This window comes from Vipera berus (assembly GCF_964194415.1).
Source record: "Vipera berus genome assembly, chromosome: 9".
Classification (NCBI taxonomy): Eukaryota; Metazoa; Chordata; class Lepidosauria; order Squamata; family Viperidae; genus Vipera; species Vipera berus.
Window position 1 is genome coordinate 24,749,286 of NC_138212.1, and position 6,924 is coordinate 24,756,209.

Below are 6,924 nucleotides of genomic sequence, written 5' to 3' on the forward strand. Positions count from 1 at the left end.
AAAAACATCAAATTTAAGCAGCCGAGATAGCCGGTTAACAGTAAAGCCAGGATGCCGGGCCCTTAGCGCATTCAGTGACCGGGGCTTTAGGCAGGCCAAGAGGGTCGGGGCCCTTCTAATCTCCAAGGGGAGGAAGTTCCACAGAGTAATAGGGGCCACTGCACTTCTTTGGCTGATGGGATCTGCAGCAGCCCCCATGTGCTAGATCGAATTGGAAGGTAGAGACTCTGGGGAAAAGGCGGTCCCTTGGATAATGGGGATGGTCTGCCAGGCAGTCAGACTGGGCAGTTGGGCATAGAAGCTGCTGTGAGTTGAGATGAACGTCTCACTCACTCTAAGAGGCAGCAAATCCCTCCTGGCTAACTGAAGATGCTGAGGACCGATCCTAGAAGCCTTCTTTAGCTAAAAGCATGGAACTATGGATGCCCCTAAAGAGAAAATAAGGCTCTAGTCCAGGGGTGCCAAACTGCTGGCCCGTGGGCCGGATGCATCGTGGCAAAACTGCACCCACCCCATTGCCGGCAATGGAAAAGAAGTCGTGACACGTCACGTGACGTTGCGAGTTTGACACCTCTGCTCTAATCCATAGGGTTCTAAAGAGAAGAATGATTTAAATAATGCAATTGTGGGAGCCCAGGACTACACTCTCCACCTTGGCTGTTTTAGGATGGATGGACTTCATCTCCCAGAATTCCCCAGCCAGGCTCCCAGGATTCATTTTGCATATCCCACTGCCAGAGATGATCATTAGCCTATTCTGGGATTAGAGCTTTTAATGCTGGCTGGGGAAGTCTGGGAGCCGAAGTCCTCCTATCTTAAAGCTGCCGAGGTTGAGAAACACATCGACTATCAAATACAATTCTTCAGGTTTCATGCAAAAACACCCCCCCTCCCCTCGTCCACCCTGGCTCTGCCCCAGCGCTGCCCCAGCTCTACTAGCGAGCATTAATACATTGCAGTGGCTTCGGAGCCGTTGCTCCTTGCCTTGCTGCTGGATCTGGCAAGATGGAGGGCAGAATAGTCACCAGCTGTTTCCTCCTTCCTGCTCATGCAATGTCAATCATTATATCTGCTTCCTCCCCCTGGCTGGAAAGCAGCAATGTGGGGGGGCTTAGGGGGTCCCAATGCTCAAAGGCGTTTTCAGTGGCTACCAAAGTGTAGCAGTTGTTTCTACAACGCAGTGTTTCTTAACCTTGACAACTTTAAGATGCACGGACATCAACTCCCAGAATTCCCCAAGCAGTCAGGTTGCTAAGGTTGAAAAACACTGCTCTAGTGGGAGCTTTCTCTGTCACCTTCTTCCTTCTCCACAGCTAGGGCAAAGCCATTACTACAAAGTGACCAGGTTTCGGGATTCGTACAAAATGGTTTTGATTAACCCTTGACCCAAGAAACTTCGGGGTTACACTGACCCTTGTTTTGGGAATGGTGTACTGTAGTGTGCAGGGGGATTGAAGTTGACAATCTCTTAGGTCCCTTCCAACTCTATGATTCTATCATCCTCTTTCTGACTCAGAGTTCTTAAGGTTTCTGAGTTTACACAACTGACTGACTCCAGAAATGCCTGGTGTTGTGGAAATACAGCTAAACACGCTGCATTGGATTGGAACGCTAACAGGTGGCATGTAAGCTAAGTTGTTGTTGGTTCCCAAGGATCTCCTTTCCAGAGAAGTTTCATTTTTTTTAAAAAAAAAGTGTTCATTGAACCTTCATCAGAAAAATGAGCAGTGAGCAAAAGGGCCTCTGCTCCAAATTCATTTCTCATCCATTTTCTGCAACTGCACAGGAACAGTTTTTTTCAGAATTGGCTGAGGGTAGAGATTCAAAAAGGCATATGATTGGAAAGCTCATGGCGAAACTTCGGTCATTCTACTGCCAAGTTCTGACAGTAAGTCCTTGACTTAAAACTATTTGTTTAGTTCGAAGTTACAATGATACTGAAAAATGTATCATCAAGTGTGAAGGGATAGTGTGAGGAGACAGAAGAGGAACTCATCAAAATTTGCAGTCAATACCAAACTGGTGGGAACAGCCAGCACTTTAGAAGACCGGCTTAAGATCTAGAAAACCTTGCACCCTATCCAACAAGATGAAATTCAAAAGTAAGTTCTTGTACTTAGGTAGAAAAACCAAATAGACAGGAATAGAACACACAGTACTTGGCTCAACAGCAGTAACTGCGAGAGGCCTCTTGGAGTCCTAGCGGACAATCACTTAAATGTGAGCCAGCCGTGTTCGGCAGCTGCCCAAAAAGCCAAAGCAATCCTAGGCTGCATCAACAAAGGGACAGCATCAAAATCACAAGAAGTGATAGCACCGCCCTATACTGTAGCACTAGGGCCACACTTGGAATAGTGCACCCAGTTCTGGTTGCCAAGATACATAAAGATGGGGAAACCCCAGAAAAAGTGCAGAGAGCAACAATGAAGATGATTAGGGGCCTGGAGACTAAACCATATGATGAACGACGGAGGGAACGAAGTATGTCTAGTCTAAAGAAGAGAAGACTCAGAGGAGACCTGATAGCTGCCTTTCGATACTTGAAGGGCATCCACAGGGAGTTGACTTATTCTCCAAAGCACCAGAGGGCAGGACGAGAAGCAATGGGTGGAGGAAGCTCATTAACGAGAGATCCAATCTGGAACAAAGGAGAAATTTCCTGACCGTGAGAAGAATTAATCAACGAAGCATCTTGCATCCTAGAGTTGTGGGTGCTCTATCGCTGGAAGTCTTCAAGAGAAGATTGGACAGCAATTTCCCCAACGTGTAATAAGGTCTCCCGTTTTGGGCAGAGGTTTAGACTAGAAGATCAAGGTCCCTTCCAGCCCCAGGATTCTATAATCCCCAAAGTGACAACCGATCCGTACAACTATCACAGCATCCCCAGAGTCATGTGATCCAAATCTGGGCACATGGCAGCTGGCATGTATTTATGGCAGTTGTCGTGTTCCAGTGATCACCTGAAGCAAAGTAAATAGGAGTAACCAGATTCATTTAATGACCATATAGTTCACTTAACAACTGTGGTTAAAAAATGTGGTAAAATCAGCTGTGACTCACTTATCAACTGTCTTGCTTAGCAATGGAAATTCTTGTCCTAGCTATGATCATAAATATCCATACTCAGCAATATTTGCTTATTTCTGGTTAGTTCAGAATGAGCCTATCATTTTATTTTTCTCCACTACTTGGACTAATTACTGCACAGACCCTGTTGAGAGCCCTGGAGCAACTGGGAATTGGGCTAATTACAGTATTAAAAAAGAGAAAGATGGGACACAAAAGTCACACGCCTAGTTGAAACCTCCAAAAATTCTCAGGATGTTTCTAAGAAACCCAAGATCGTATCAGGCCTGATGAAAAACAGCACAATTCACTTTTCAGCCACACAAGTAGCAGCTCTTCAACAGGAAACCAATTTCTATGTCCCCTTTAAACGGTGAGTTTCACACAGGAACCCCAACAGTTTCTGCTACCCTGCCCAATAGAGCAGAATTTGCTACAAGCAGTCCCTCACAGCTTCATCCTCAGGAGAACCTCTGGGCCAGTTGCTCTCAACACTTGCAGCAGAAATTTGCAGTGTGCAGCCCCCACCCCACCCACTCCACACCACACATTTAAAGAATATGTCACTTTCAGCCATACACAGTACTGCAGTTAAGTCAGGAAGTTTGCAGCTGTGGAAGGAAAAGAATCCTCTATCTGCCTCACACCCCTCATAACGTCATACGTGGACAGTTGTTGTTACACGCGGAAACCTTTTCTCTTCTGTTCTAGTGTGGGCTACTCTATTCTAGTCGAGTCCGGTCCGGTCTATTCTTCAGCAAAAAATTTCCCGTGCAGACCTATTTTTGTTTTGCAGTCAGCCTGTTTAATCAATGGCCAAACTGACCCAACAAGCTGACCCCAAAAGCTTGGATAGCCACATGTCAGCTTCTTCCCCAGCTGTTTGCTGCATCTTAGCCAAGCTTTGATGCTTCCCAGGTGATCTGTCCTCAACTCAGCCACTGTTGGCCAAACTGGACTTTATAAGGAAGACTTTCAGAACCGAGACAGTTGATAACCTTTATAAAGAAATATAAATAGGTTACGTGATGCGGTCTGTGCAAAACTCAAAACGCCACCAACCAGGTTCTGATCAGAGGCGAGGCTTGGTTACAAGGCAAGGTACACTGATGGGTAGTTTACACAAACTTGGCTTGGGGTGCTGTGCAAACCGTTTGTGCCTTTCGTTGGAATCTGGCATTTCTTAGATCTGTTCATTCTGAACTGGCATACTATGATGTGGTTGTGTGTGTGTGTGTGTGAGAGAGAGAGAGAGACAGAGATTGCTGGGGTTTTGGCTGCTTGCTTCTTCCCCTCTTTCCAACCTCGCCAGTCTTTTATCGGACGAGGCTGCTGAAGGGCCTCCGGACCCCGTGCCAGGCCGCCCAAGCCAGCCTCCCCCGCCGAGGCTTCTAGCCGCTCCGAGCAGCTGCTCGGGTGGACTGGCGCTGGGCGAATCTCTCCGCCGAGAGCGGCGGGTCCCCTCAGGGCGGCAGAAGCCTCCGGCGAAGACCGCGGTTAGCCCGCTTAGGTCAAGGGAGGCTGGGCATCCCTCGCTGACGCGGCCTCCGCTTGAAGGCTGGGGCGGGGGGGGGCGCTCCGCTCTTTCCTCGCAGGCCGGAGGGCCCCGCCGGCGGGTTCCCCGGAAGGCGCGCCCCGCCGCTCCGAGTTCGGCTCGTCCGGCGGGGGCCAAAGCGCCTTGGCGGGCAGAGGGACGCGGCGCCCAAACCGCCATTTGCTGGGCGCCGGGAAGGGCAGCGCGAAGCGCCGGGCGGCTGGAGGGTCCCCGCCCTTCAGGTGAGCTCCCAGGCCGGCCCAGCGCGCCCACCGAGGACACTCCTGCGCCGCGCCCGCCCGGGGCCGCCGGCGACGCACCGCCTGCGGACGCCCAACCGCCGCTGCAGCCGAGCGGGCAGCGAGGGCAGCGGCGGGCCATCCCGGCCGAAGAGGGAGCGCGGCGGCGCATTGGCGCAGGGCGCCGTCAGTCTTTGCCCGCACTTCCGACTTGGCTGCTCGGCCGTCGGGAGCCCCGGGAGCCCGCCAAGGCGGCGGCGGCGGCGGCGCGGGAGCCCCGGGAGGCTCGGGCGGAGGGCGACGCCGCTCCCTCGCTCTCTCCCGCCGGATCGCAGCCCGCCCGGTGCTGGCGGCGATGCGGCAGAGCCCGCCCCCCTCGCCGTCGCCCTGCCCGTTCGTTGCCCGCTTCGGAGGCGCCCCCGGCGCCCCGCCGCCCTTTGTTGCGAGGAGCGAGCGCCGCGCCCGGGGCGGCGACGGCAGCAAATGGCGCCCGCCCGCCCGCCCGCCCCCCGGGGCCGCTCGTCCTCCGGGCGGAGGGGGCGGCGGGCGGGCGCAGGCGGGCCCCCTTGCGGGCCGGAGGGCGAGCGAAAAAGAGGCCGCGGAGGGCGCTCAGCCCACCCGATGCCCTGCTCGCCCGGGCTGCTGCGGGGCGCCGCTGCTGACTTACCGCTCGGCGGAGGCTGGGCTGGGCTGGCTGCGGCTCCGGAGGGGGCGGGCGGGCGGGCGGAGGGAGGGAGGGAGAGGCGGGGGTGACGGTGCGAAGCGTCGCGGGCTCCGCCGCCCCGCCGCCCGGCCGGAGAGAAACAAAGGTGGCTGCTGACGTGGGCGGAGGAGCGAGGCGCCCGAGGGCCGGGGACACAATTAAAGGGGCAACGCAGCGAGCGCGGCAGGAGCCAAGCGCGCACGCCGCTCCCCGCCTGGCCGCGCGCGCCCCTCCTCGCCGCCTCGGTCCCGCCGGGCGCCCCACGCCCCGCCCGGCCTGGCGCCCGCCCGGCTGCCGCTGCCCTCCCCGCCGCCCCCGGAACGCCCTCCGGCGCCCTGGCCGCGCCCGCCCGGACCCCGTCGGGCGGCAGCTCCCCGCGCCGGGAGGACTCCGGGCCGCCCGCCCTTCTCGCGCCCGGGCTCTGCTGCGCCCCCCGGCCCGATGCGGGGCGAGCGGGTCGGAGGAGGCTGATGCCCGGCCGGGGCTGGGACGAGCCGGAGGGGGAGGCGGTCGGGCTCCGTCGCCTCTGGCCAAGTGGAAGCGGCTGGGCCGATCTCGGGGAGGTCCAGGGCGGCCGACTAACGGGCCGGGGCTCTTCCGGGCGGCGCAAATCTCTGCGAAAAACGAATCGCAAGATGCCAGGCGCGCCTGCGGCTCCCGGACGGGCGTGGACCGCGTGGTTGGAACTGCCTGTTTCCCGGCCGAAACGGAAAAATGCCCGCGGCGTCTGGCCGGCCCCGGGAGGACCCGAAGAGCTTGCGCGCGATCTCTTCCAGGACTTCTCTAGACAGCCCCGGAGGCCATTCGGGCCCCCGCTGCAAAGAAGAGCGTCCGGACTTCCAGGGCAGCTGCCTCCTCGGCCGCCGCTCCAGCCCGGAGCTGCTCCGACCTCGGCTTCCGCCCGGCCGTCGATTAGTCCGCCGGAGCTCCCGCAATTATTACCCAGCTGGACGGCAGCGAAAGTGCCTTCCAATCAAACACACTGGGGGGGGGGAGGGTATTTGCTGAGAGGAAGTTTCAGTTCTGCCAAAGGAGGGTTGACCCAGCATGCGGTTCTGACAAGGTTCCCATGGACTGCCTAATCTACAGGTCCTCATTGAGAAACAGCGGCCTCTGGTCCAGCTCCAGTTGAGGGGCAACTATTGTGCATCACTGCTGTTCCCACACTCACCCACTGGCTCAGGATACACCCAAGAACTTGCGATGGCTTAGTTAAGCCTGAGTGTGCTGTTGGCTCTTCTTTACTTTGGTGCAAAAGGCTTTTCTGTGCAAGAGCTCCTCTCCGCCAGGGCTGCCTAGGAAGATGGCAGATATAACACTGTTGTGGCTTTCTTAAAGGTCTGAGGGCCGATTCAGTTCGGTTCATTTGGGAAAGCCTTATG

General features: G+C 56.1%; 1 protein-coding gene across 1 annotated transcript in view; it reads right to left on the reverse strand.

The window, feature by feature from the left end:
- The window catches only part of ZBTB8A (zinc finger and BTB domain containing 8A), a 12,188-nt gene extending 6,637 nt beyond the window's left edge, over positions 1–5,551 (reverse strand). Inside the window, exon 1 of the mRNA XM_081335359.1 lies at positions 5,507–5,551. The gene's annotated coding sequence lies outside the window, so the exon portion shown is untranslated. The remainder of the gene's footprint in view (positions 1–5,506) is intronic.
- Between the last annotated feature and the right edge of the window lie 1,373 nt (positions 5,552–6,924).